This window comes from Schistocerca americana, chromosome 8 (assembly GCF_021461395.2).
Source record: "Schistocerca americana isolate TAMUIC-IGC-003095 chromosome 8, iqSchAmer2.1, whole genome shotgun sequence".
Lineage (NCBI taxonomy): Eukaryota > Metazoa > Arthropoda > Insecta > Orthoptera > Acrididae > Schistocerca > Schistocerca americana.
In genome coordinates this window covers 220910168-220923224 of record NC_060126.1, presented here as the reverse complement: position 1 = coordinate 220923224, position 13057 = coordinate 220910168, and the positions used below count along the sequence as shown (strand labels likewise).

The 13057-nt window shown below is 42.5% G+C and overlaps 1 pseudogene; it reads left to right on the top strand.

Moving 5' to 3' along the window:
* Positions 1 to 426: 426 nt before the first annotated feature.
* On the top strand, positions 427 to 544 carry LOC124546295 (annotated as a pseudogene).
* Positions 545 to 13057: the final 12513 nt, after the last annotated feature.

Below are 13057 nucleotides of genomic sequence, written 5' to 3'. Positions count from 1 at the left end.
TTAAAAACTGTACGTTGTCGACTACACAACATTAGTAATTTTGGTTCCTACTGGCATCAGCTATCCAGGGTTAAAGTTTCGTAACACAATTTTTATCCATCCTGTATATTTCTAGCAGTAGGGTAACTTCCATTGTATATGGTGAAGTAACGTATTCTGGTCTGCTGTTCGTACAAGTATCACAGTTGCCGCACTATTTTCTCTGCTTGAAAATCCCTTACACAGCTCGCTAGCTGTGGTGTCTCATAATAAAATAGTATTTCCTGTTTGATACAAACTCTCTAACTGGGTCCCGTTTCAAGCTGATGTGAAATAAGGAAAGTTCTTTGGACAATATCATAATACTGGACCACCACAAAATAGTGTGCCGCTAACACGGTAGATTAATTTTTTTACGATAATTAGAGAATGCGAATAAGTACAACGGGCAACGGCCTTGCCGCAGTGGATACACCAGTTCCCGTGAGATCACCGAAGTTAAGCGCTGTCGGGCGTGGTCGGCACTTGGATGGGTGATCTTCCAGGCCGCCATGCGCTGTTGCCATTTTTCGGGGTGCACTCAGCCTCGTGATGCCAATTGAGGAGCTTCTCGACCGAGCAGTAACAGCTTCGGTCAGGAATACCATCATAACGACTGGGAGAGCGGTGTGCTGACCCCACGCCCCTCCAATCCGTATCCTCCACTGAGGATGACACTGCGGTCGGATGGTCCCGGTAGGCCACTCGTGGCCTGAAGACGGAGTGCTTTTTGAATAAGTACAACACTGCCGTCTATTCTATTACTGGATTCTCTGTTCTCGCAGGTAGTTAGTTCAAAGCAAACAGTAGACAGACGCCACAACGTATTTGGTAATCAGTTATACTTGAGCAGAAAAGACCGTGAGTGTTGCTAAAATCAAAGGTTTGACTACGTACCATATAAGCAGAGGCATGTTTATCCGTTACCCTCTCAATTAATTTCTTGACGAGTATTTTCATACAAATACGTGATTCCAATCATCACCGTGCCTTCTATTACTTGAGGTATTATTCTTTCATGAATGACATCGGTGACTTCCATAATTTTTGAAGCATATACAAATCTCGTCGTACTTCGCCCCGAAACAGTACAAGACGACAATCATAAAGTTAGAATGTCTGAATACTTTCATCAAAAGAAAACGCTTATGAAATTCAGTCTATAACTAAGCTGCTTGTTCTAGTGCCTACAGAAGACTAAAATATAATAATAATATTCACGCAAAATTAACTTCTGCTCCATTTGATATTACGTCGTGTTCGCTTGTAAAAATAACACTGTTTTATAACCTCAGTTAGCAACGCCCAAAGCAGACGTAAATGGAGTGTGCTGGCAAAAAATTCAAGTGCTGTTCGTGGAAGCACATTCATTAGCTAAACAAATACAGTTAATTTCAATGTGTTGACTCAGCTGCCACAGCAATGTTAGTTGTTCCACGTTTCCTTAATTATACAATGTTTACAGACATACGCCCATACTCCATAATGTGTGCCGCCCTCTGCAGGTATCCACAGTCCGACTTTGATGGTTCATAATAACGTGAAATACCTGCCTCAAACGAAAACAAACGAAGTGGCAAATTTGTTATTGTTTAGTTAATACACGTAACTGTATTTTCGACCGAAATACGTGGGCGCAGTGAACAGCTGAAGCTCAGAAATGAACTATGGTACCTTCTAGGTATTTAGATTTATTTTCGACGTTAGCCGCCTTTCACACCAACGTACTGAGCGAGTAGTGGCTGATATCTGGTTTTTGGGCGTAGGGCCTTCAAGCACTCCGTCTTCAGGCCACGAGTGGCCTAGCGGGACCATCCAACCGCCGTGTCATCCTCCGAGGAGGTTGCGGATAGGAGGGGCGTGGGGTCAGCACACCGCTCTCCCGGTCGTTATGATGGTATTCTTGACCGAAGCCGCTACTATTCGGTCGAGTAGCTCATCAACTGGCATCACGAGGCTGAGTGCACCCCGAAAAATGGCAACAGCGCATGGCGGCTGGATGGTCACCCATCCAAGTGCCGGCCACACCCAACAGCGCTTAACATCGATGATCTCACGGGAACCGGTGTATCCACTGCAGCAAGGCCGTTGCCTGCGTAGGGCCTTGGTCTAAAGTATAATTGTCTGCTTGTCATTTGGTCTTCTCATGCTGAAACGTCATCAGCAGCTTTAACGACTCAGAAAGGAGTTACAGAATCGAACAAATTCAGCAAGCAGACGTAAGCAATTCTGCAAATACCGGCCGTGAAAACCTACATTCTGTACTTACTACAGTTTCAGTTTTAAGGATAAAAAGAACAAAGACGAAGATGTTGGCAGATGCCATCGTGATACTAAACCTCCGTAAACGTTATAGTGTAACCTCGAGCCAGTAGAAAGTGGTGTAGATGACGCATAGAATAACTGGCCACGCTGTCCCACTGCGGCTGCAGAAGTTAGGTTAATCCTTCCCTGGATTACATCAATAAATTGACGCGGATGATTTCCTATGACCCGTTTCTCGTAGATCTATCCTTGACACAATCAAGTAATGTAGTTCTTTTGGGACAATAGAGTCGCTTGAAGATGCAAGCAAGTGACCTTTTTGGTTATAATCTGAGCATGTGGGTACATAATCTATTTGAAATAAATCTCGATTTGCCATTACAGTGCGTATATTAACGAGCACCTTGAAACAGTTTACAATTAAAAAGTTACTAAGAATTGTGAGCATGGTTAAGATGCCTAATAAGAGAAGAGACTCGTATTACAACCCGTTTTCAATTGACTAGATTGGAGTTCACCAGAAATTTTTGCACACTTCGTACAACTCCGTATCTATTCGTATGTGGTCTAATGACTTTCATAGTTGTATGTATTATTAAAATTTTAACGACAGTTAGTCTTCCACCAGCATTTTTAGGCAAAATGTAGACACTAATACCTAATATTTAGTAAACAAAAGTTATAGACATCGTGCTTGAGCATTGATGGGTCCCCGACGTAAAGATCGCCGAGGAAGATACTCACGTTAGCCTACATTTCCTCACTCCACTGACTCACTATCGTGCCATATGGTACATCTGCTGCCAACGCCTGCATCGGAAATGGCTTACCATTCGGTGGTGTTCTGTTCTGCAGTGTTGCTTAAGGGACTGAATTGCCTCTGCTGTCCGTAGCCTCCCAAGGAAATGTAAAACTTGGAAAACAAAATTCTGCCCATACTAAGAGAATCCTTACAAAATGTAGCAGATGGGAACAACACAGTAATGCAAAAGTGAAAGAATCCTCAAATCTGTACAATAAGATTGCACAGTATGGGATAAGCAAGGAAGATATCTTAAGTAGATTAACACAGACAAATACAGCTTGAATGTTGCAAGTCGCGAATGACAGTTTTCTCAGGTCAAGCTTATATGTCACCATGATAGAAGGGCGGACTACCTTACAAGGGTAAGGGCTTGGGGTACAAAAGAATATGCAAATACATTGTAGAGGATGTTCGGTGTAACAATTAGGCAGAGATGAAGCAATTCTCAGAAGGTGGGAAATATGTAGCACAGCATACAACCTGTCACAATAATGGTGACTTAAGAAAGGAAAATAAGGAGGAAGCATAAGAAAGAGGAAGGAGGGAGAGAGTAATAAATTCCACCTCTGACTGTGTGACTGTGGATGGTCTGTAAAATACAACTGCCATAACATATCATAGGTTTAAAAAATGTTCCAGCCACAGGTTTCGCTAGAAATGTAATATGTGTAAGGGTGAGATTGTCAATTCTGATGAATATGGTGGATGTTTGAACAATTCGTCCCTGGAGTCCTTCACTTCTTAAGATCCCAAAACACCCGTTCAGGGAGGTGTTTGCCCTGCTAATTTTTCTCAATTACACTTTTGTATTCCTTGACGCAGTTATTGACAATCATTGAGTGGTTTTCGACGGTTATCATTTTACCCTTATCAATACGGAAATCCCATTTCGCAATTCAGAAAAAACATCAATAACCTTTCCGACATGCTAAATGGATTCATCGGCTTCAGAGATTTCGCTTCCGTCATAATGTGAAGGACCACGACTCATCCAAATCAGAAAATGCGTGTCTCTTTACAGGTACATTTCAAAGGGTTCAACAAAGGTGCGGGCGTGGTACAGAGGGTGCTGCCGGGCTGGAGGATCTTAGAGGAACCCTTTCTGTTTTATTCACGCTCTTATCAGTGCCGTGAGATCATGTCACAGGAGGACTAAAAAGCATAAATACCTTTTGCTGCTTCGGACTGCGTTCAGATTTCTTTGAGTGATTTTGAACGGTCCCTAGTGTCTCCAGTCCGTATACAAGAACAGAAATCACCATCGAAATACACACCCAAGGCGCCCGATCACATTTAATTAGGATCCTGCTCCACTATGGCGATACAGATGGCTTGAATCATCCGGGAGGTGTCAGCGGTGTCCAGGGTTTGCCAAGAACATGATTATGGTGCACATCACACGCAAACTGGCGTTTACGACGACAGAGAAATGTGTGTAAATGGGCCCCACAAGGGAAGCCGTGATTTCGCTAATGTCGTTTATGCCACTTTCCGAGGCTGAGAGGCAGCACGTCTGAAATGTTTTCTTCGGCCACTCACAAGAGAAACGCGTGATTTCAATGCTGGTCGTCGCGGTTCTGACCTCCTTTCCAGAAGTGACAAGAGGGGTGGGGTGCGATAAGAGGGAGTGTGACAATCTACCCATAGTGCCAATGTTCACGATGGCGTTTGGCAGAATTGTGGTGAAATATAATGGCGATGTGACATCATGAACCCGCCTTACACCTCACTTAAACTTCTGATTTCTGGCCTCTTTTCCGCTTGTGTTGACAGGTTTCCGTTTGAAGCGTCGCTAAGCCACAAGGAGACGTCACAGGGCGCCACGCTTTTGTACCATTATAGATGAAGTTGTAGGCACCTCTGAGCCAAAGTTCAAACTTTTGCGGCACTATGGGAGACAGTTACGGTGTCTCGAAAAAGTGACCCCTTCATTGTGTTGCGCAGTGTAGTGTTGCACTTACTCGATGTTTCTATCTGAGGGGACAATCTTCGTGTGAATCACCTCCAGGAGAAGTGATTCACTCGCCATCAATATAAATACTGAATTTAAAGAGCTCACTGATGAATGTAAGATAATGATAAACAGAAAAAAAAAATTTTCATAGACTTGCTTCCACCGCTGCGACAAATTGTTTAAATGACTTCAATCCATCTCAAACTCTGAATTTTACTTTACCTGTTGTACTACTGTACTATTTAGGCTATGGCTACTTTCAAGTATTTGGACAACTGCAGGCAACACAAGTTTGAAAGCTCAACGATGGAAGATTATACCATACTAATCGCTAGGACTTCACGTATCTAGTAACTGTCCACACCCATTGTACTAGTGAGTGCAAATGTCATATATATAGGAAAAACCGGTAACATTAGAACCATTAATGTCATAAATAGAAAAAAATGGTTCAACTGGCTCTGAGCACTATAGGACTTAACTGCTGTGGTCATCAGTCTCCTAGAACTTAGAACTACTTAAACCTAACTAACCTAAGGACATCACACACATCCATGCCCGAGGCAGGATTCGAGCCTGCAACTGTAGCGGTCGCGCGGTTCCAGACTGTACCACCTAGAACCGCTCGGCCACACTGGCTGACCCAAAAATAGAAAATTATATATATTACCAAAAAGCTCTGCAGGCTGCTTGTACGTTATGACGGAACAGAATGATTTATACCAAAATTCTAATTGGTGTAATGAGTCGTCGCTAGTTCTAAATATCTGGGCGAAACGTTGCAAAGCGATACGAAACACAATGAGCACTTGAGGACTGTGGTAAGGAAGGGGGACGGTTGACTTCGTTTTATTGGGAGAATATGGAATGTGTGCTTCATTTGTAAAGGAGATCGTATATAGGACGTAGTGCGACCTGTTTCTGAGTACTGCTCGAGTGTTTGGGATCTGTAAGAGGTCAAGTTAAAGAAATATTTCGAAGCATTTCAAAGGTGGGTTGCTAGATTTGTTATCGGTAGGTTTGAACAACACGCAGGTATTACGGAGATGCTTCGAGAACTGAAATGGGAATTACTACAGGGAAGGCAACGTTCTCTTCGAGGAACGCTATTGAAAAAAGCTAGAAGACCGATATGTGAAGTTGACTGCAGAACGATTCTACTGCCACCAACATACCTTTCGCGCGCCTGAGGATCACGAAGATAAGATAATAGAAAGTAGGGTACATGTGGTGGCATACAGACAGTCGTTTCCCTCTCATTCTGTTTGCGAGTGACACAGGGAAACAAATGACTAGCAGTTGTACAGCGTACGCTCCGCCACGCATCGTACGGTGGCTTGTGGATTACACATGTAGATATAGAAGTAGAACATTTGTTAATGCATACGTAAGTCGAGTGGGGAATAAATGACAATAAATGTAATTTTAATGACTTGCGAATGTATCACCAGCACCTTTACTATAGATACCCGCCTCAGATTTGAAATTTTGTTACCAAACATCACCCTCTCGGCGTGCACGCTATGGGTGGACGTTGGTTATGAGAATTAAGTGAAAGCTAGGACATCGGGCGCATTTAGGTTCCGTAATAAATCCCAAGACGACAGGTGAAAACTTGTGTCGGACTGGAACTCGATTCAGGAATTTCCGCTGAATGCGAGCGGTCGCCTTCGCCGCCTCGACTACCTTGGGACACTTCCCATTTGACCCAAATCCCCAATTTGCCCTACGTAAGTAGCGTCCGTATCCATTCTCCTCCTGCCTGGCTATCAACCAGACGATTTCCCTGTTTGCATCTCATTCGTCTCTACTACGCCGCCACGCCATCAGTGGGCAGTCAGTCTAGCGGTGGACAGTGGTAGCGATGTTTCGATCAATCACTCGATATCAGCTGTGTGCACATTATGTGACACACGCTGAAACGACGACTACCTGTGTCGGCACAGTATCTCATTGTAAAAGAAAGGCGGATAACATTGTAGCTTGCAGTTCCTTGTGCGTACTGTGGGCTCACAGTGATTCAGGGATTCTGTAAGCCCCACAAGATTTTAATCGTTATTTTCCCGAAGGAAGTAGGTGTGCGGCAATCTTGGGTATTCAAAGAAATGAATTTTTCATGCCCAGGTTGGTCCTTTGGTTGGTGAAGAAAGCGGTTATGTATTACGCATCACTGTTGCAGTAAACCTCAACAAATCATCTTGAGTCTCGTAAAGTTTCAACAGATTTGTACATATATCGCTAAAGGGTCAGGGGTCATTCGTACTCGTATTGGAGCAGTGGGACCTGTGGAAGTAGTAGAACGCAGCATGTGAGCTCTGAACTACGTTAACATTGTAGTGGAAGCCTTGCATCCCTTGGTTCAAATGGTTCAAATGGCTCTGAGCACTATGGGACTTAACATCTGAGGTTATCAGTCCCATAGAAGTTAGCACTACTTAAACCTAACTAACCTAATGACATCACACACACCCATGCCCGAGGCAGGATTCGAGCCTGCGACCGAAGCGGCTGCGCGGTTCCAGACTGTAGCGCCTAGAACCGCTCGGCCACTGCGGCCGGCCCTGCAACCCTTGCGTACACTCTTCCCCGAATGCGATGACAACGTTTCGAAGGATAACAGCCAGTGTCACATGTCCAGAACCGTGCTACAGTGGCGTAAAGGTTATCTTATTGAACTCATGTTGATGTTCATTTTCTACAGGGCATGCAGCGTTGTTTAAGTTAGCTAGTGAGCAAGAGTGCGTTATTAATTTAGTTTCTTCCCTTTCAGTACATATCTTTGGTAACTGTATTTTAACTGCAGTTTTCTATTTGCTAAATTAGTTAATTCGTTATGACAGTAATTGCACATTTATGTAGCTATGATATCATATTACTGTCACAACAAATTAATCACGACGTTAACCCAGCAAATATATTACGACAGATAAAATACAGTTCCCAACTATGTTACATGTATGTCAGACCATCTAGACAATATATGCGTCACTCGGTAGCGACAGTTTAGCCGAAACCGATACGCAGTGTAAGGGAACAAATAAAAATTAATATCACACAGCAGCGAGTCCTTACAAATACGTCATCATGTTACTGTCTTTGTCATCAAGTACTACTAATATAAACCCGATAGAACACATCTGGAACGCTATTGGCCTACAGCTATGAGCCTACAAACCACTTGCCCATTTCTTATGACAATTACCTTATCTGTGCTGGCACGTCTGGTGTCATTTTTATTTTATTTTATTTACACGTCTAGTTCCGTAGGACCAAATTGAGGAGCAAATCTCCAAGGTCATGGAACGTATCAGTACTTGAAATTACAATATAACGGTAATAACAGATAAAAAGTGTTTATGAGCACAAAAAATCAAACCATATGTTTTTGTAAACGCACTTAACAATGTAGCATAAGAATCAGCTTAATTTTTCAAGGAACTCCACAAGAGAATAGAAGGAGTGACACATGAGGAAACTCTTCAGTTTCGATTTGAAAGCGCGTGGATTACTGCTAAGATTTTTCAATCCTTGTGGTAGCTTATGTGATCAAAATGCAGAATGGATTTCTGCCGAGTATTAGCAGAGTGAAAACTGATAATTCTTGGCAATAGGCTGATTTTGTTAACAAGAAACGATTTGAAGAATACGTATATTGAGAGGCCAATGCAAGACACCCAGACTAGTGAACAGGGTAGGCAAGAGGTTCGTGAACTTACACCACTTATTGCCCGAACTGCCCGTTTCTGAGACAAAAATACCCTTTTAGAATTGGAAGAATTACCCCAAAATATAATACCATATGACATAAGCGAATGAAAATAAGCAAAGTAGACTAATTTTCGTGTAGAACGATCACTTACTTCAGATACCGTTTATTTTCTACAAAAAAAAAATGGTTCAAATGGCTCTGAGCACTATGGGACTTAACATCTGTGGTCATCAGTCCCCTAGAACTTAGAACTACTTAAACCTAACTAACCTAAGGACATCACACACATCCATGACCGAGGCAGGATTCGAACCTGCGACCGTAGCAGTCGCGCGGCTCCGGACTGAGCGCCTAGAACCGCGAGACCACCGCGGCCGGCTATTTTCTACAAGCCATCAACTTATGTGATGAACTTCACTATTTCAAACCGAGAAAATGTTGCTCACAACATCCTTTACTACCAAGCTAGTGTCATCAGCAAACAGTTACCCTAATACTAGAGGGAATATCATTTATATAAATAAGGAACAGTAGTGACCCAACACTGTTCCCGGGACAGCCCCCATTTAACCGAACCCCTCTCAGACTTCACGTCACAGCCATTCTCAGCACTGTGAATAATGACTTTTGATTATTCTTGTTAAAGTAAGAGGTGAACCAGTTGTAAGCTACTCCTCGTATTCAGTAATAGTCCAACTTCTGGAGCAATATTTTGTGATCAATGCAATCAAACGTGTTAGTTAAATCGAAAAATTGCCTAGCGTCGAAACCTTTTGTTTCATCTATTCAGCACCTCACAGAGAAATGAGAAAATAGCATTTTCAGTTGTTAAACGACTTCTTAAGCCGAACTGTGCATTTGATTGCAAATTATGTGATATAAAATGATCAGTTATCCTTACATACACAGCCCTTTGAATAACTTTAGCAAACACTGATGACATAGCAATAGGTCTAAATTTGTCTACTTTATCCCTTTCTCCCTTTTTATAAAGCGGCTTTACTGCTGAGTACTTTAATCGTGCAGGAAACTGACTATTCTTAAAGAAAAAATTATAAATATGGTTAATTATAGGGCTAACATGTTCAGTATAATACTTTAATATTCTGCTAGGCTCTCCATCATATCCATGAGAGTCCTTAGTGTTCAGTCATTTAATTATTGACTCACGTGTCACAGAGGAGTATTTCAAGCGTCAGTCTCGGAAAGGTATTTTCCAGCAGAGTGACATGGTTCCCAGTAGGAACTAAGCTTTTATTTAATTCACCAGCAATGCTCAGAAAATGATTGTTAAATACTGTACATATATCTGACTTATCAGTAACAGAAATATTTTTACTACGAACAGACTTTATATCGTCGAACTTGTGCTGCTGACCAGACACTTCTTTCACAACTGATTATACGATTTTAATTTTATCTCGTGAATTAACTATTCTGTTTACGTACCACACTCTCTTTGACTTCCTAATAACATTTTAAGCACCTTACAATACTGTTTTTAATGGGTCAGTGTAGCTTGATTGTGACTACTTCTAACATTTTGATATAATTCCCGCTTTGTTATACATGAGATTCTTATCCACTAGTCAACCACCCAGGCTGTCTTTTGCTGTTAGTACCGCGTTTAGAACGTTCTAATGAGAAGCAACTCTCAACGAGCATGAGAGATGTGTTAAGGAAAGAATTATATTTGCCATCTATGTTATCGGCACTATAAACGTCCTAAGACTCTTGTTCTTTAACGAGGTTTAAAAAGCTCTCTATTGCCGATGGATTAGCTTTCCTACGTAGTTTATGATTATATATGACAACGGTTTGAGTACAGAAGCCTTTTAGTGTTAAAATTTGTGCACCATGTTCTGAAAGGCCAGTCACCATTTTACTAACAGAACGCCCATCTAGTAATGAGGAATGAATAAAAATATTGTCTATGGCTAGGCTACTGTTCCCCTGCGCCCTAGTTGGAGGAAATACAGTCTCCATCAGATCATATGAGTTTAGGAGGTCTACCAACATCCTTTTTGTTGCACAGTGATAAACAAAATTAATATTGAAGTCACCACATATAACTAATTTTTGCTACTTCCTATAAAGTGAACCAAGAACCCTTTCTAGCTTGAGCAGAAATGCTCTGAAGCCAGAGCTAGAGGACCTATAAACAACAACAACAACTGGAAGTTTAGCTTTACTAAATTCAACCAACTCTGCTCAAATTTCATATATTTGTTCAGTGGTGTGCCGTGAGACGTCTGTGGAACTCCCTGAAACACAGCCAGCTAATTTGTATCCACGTAACGGAAGCCTCTGAATTATAAAATTATTTAAGGTGTGCTCTGATATACCAATAATGTCAGAATCAACATCTATAAGCAGTTCACTAACTTTATCTCTAATATTTGTTATATTTTGATAGAATATCCTAATTCCTTCTTTGTATTGATACCTGACCTCTTCAGAAGGTGATTCCTTAGTTAGAGGGACTTCCTTCCTTTAAGCAGGTATATCTATCAACTGACTTCAGTCTAAAAAAGGTGAAACTTTAACAACAATTACTACAGTGATCCCACCACCACCACCCACTACACTTTTACCTATAAGCTTTGCAGGCCTCCTCTTCCCATACTTACTGAGGTGCAGGCCATGCCTAGTGAAACCCGACATCTGATGGACCCAACTGGCACCACTGAAATGCGACCCATTCACTCTGCCATCAGTGCCTTCTCCAGCCCCATGTTAGCATGCCTAACAGCCACATTAAGATAAAGCCGATCATAAAGCTGAAACAGTAGCACGAACTGCACATTAGCGCCACAAGTTTGAGTAGCTATCCCTACCAGGTCACCACCTACATCGTATTCCCCGTCCCTAGCAAGACTATTTCCTGCTCCACCCACAATCACTACCTGATCCTCTATTCTAAAATTGCTATATAACTCCCCTATGCTGTCAGTCACCTGAGCCAACCCTACACTAGGTTTCACAATGCTGGTGACCAGCTACTCACTCCCCGACACTTCCTGCAATTGCTAGCCCACACCTCTACCGTGCGAACTACCTAGCAGCAGAACCTTCTTCTTTCTGTTAGACTTTGCAACTGACTTAGGCCTTCCAACTCCTGAGGACTGTTGCATGTTTCCTACACCTATAGCTACAAGAGGCTTCTCTTCATTCAACTCAGACAGTTGGTCAAATCAATTGCATATACGCAAAGTACAATTGTCTGAATACTTTTTCTTCCTAGGTGTCTTCATGCCGACTGCCAGTTCCAACACCGTTCACCCTCCTCAACCTATCTAGTTCCTCCAACATATGTCCACAGCGGACTTGTCGAATCTATGCCACACTTCATCGCTGCTGTATTGCGTACGAAGGTTAACCAATACGCTATTAAGCACGTAATCGTATTGTTTGGACTCATAAAAAAAGCAGGGCGTTATAGAGGGAGCGCAAGACACAGTTAGTCAGTTATAAGCAAGGTAATCAGTCATGTCCTTCTCAAAGAGGCCATCCGGAAATTTGCCTTAAGCGATGTAGGGAAACCACGGGAAGGGTAAATACGGAGGCTGCAAAGGGAATTCGTCCGTTGTCCCTATAGATTCAAATCCACAGTGTTATTAACTGGGCCACGTCGCCCGGTAATGTAAGAAATCATTTTCCTCAGTCTTTCGTGAAAAGATGTAACAATTCTTTCACTGACTTACACTGAGGTGACAAAAATCACGGAATGCATCTCAGTAACGTGTCGGACCTACTTTTGCAGCAGCTCGACGTGGTATGGACTCAACAAGTCGTGGGTAGTCCCCTGCAGAGATAATAATCCATGCTGCCTCTACAGCCATCCATTATCGCAAAAATGCTGCCGGTGCAGGATTTTGTGCACGAACTGATCTCTCGATTATTTACCATAAATGTCCGATGGGATTCATGTCGGGTTATCTGGCTGGCCAAACCATTCGCTCCAATAGTCCAGAATTTTCATCGAACCAATCGCGAACAGCTGTAGCCCGGTGATAAGAAGCATTGTCATCCATAAAAGTTCCGTCGTTGTTTGGGGACGTGAAGATCATGAATGGCTGCAGATGGTCTCCAAGTATCCAAACATAACCATTTCCAGTCAATGATTTGTTCAGCTGGACCAGACGACCTTGCCCATTGCACGTAGGCTCAGCCCGCCCCATTTTGGAGCCACACCCAGCTTGCACAGTGCCTTGTTGAAAACTTGGGTCCATGGCTTCGTGCGGTCAGCGCCATATTCGAATACCACCACCAGCTCTTATCAACTGAAACCGGCATCATCTTACCA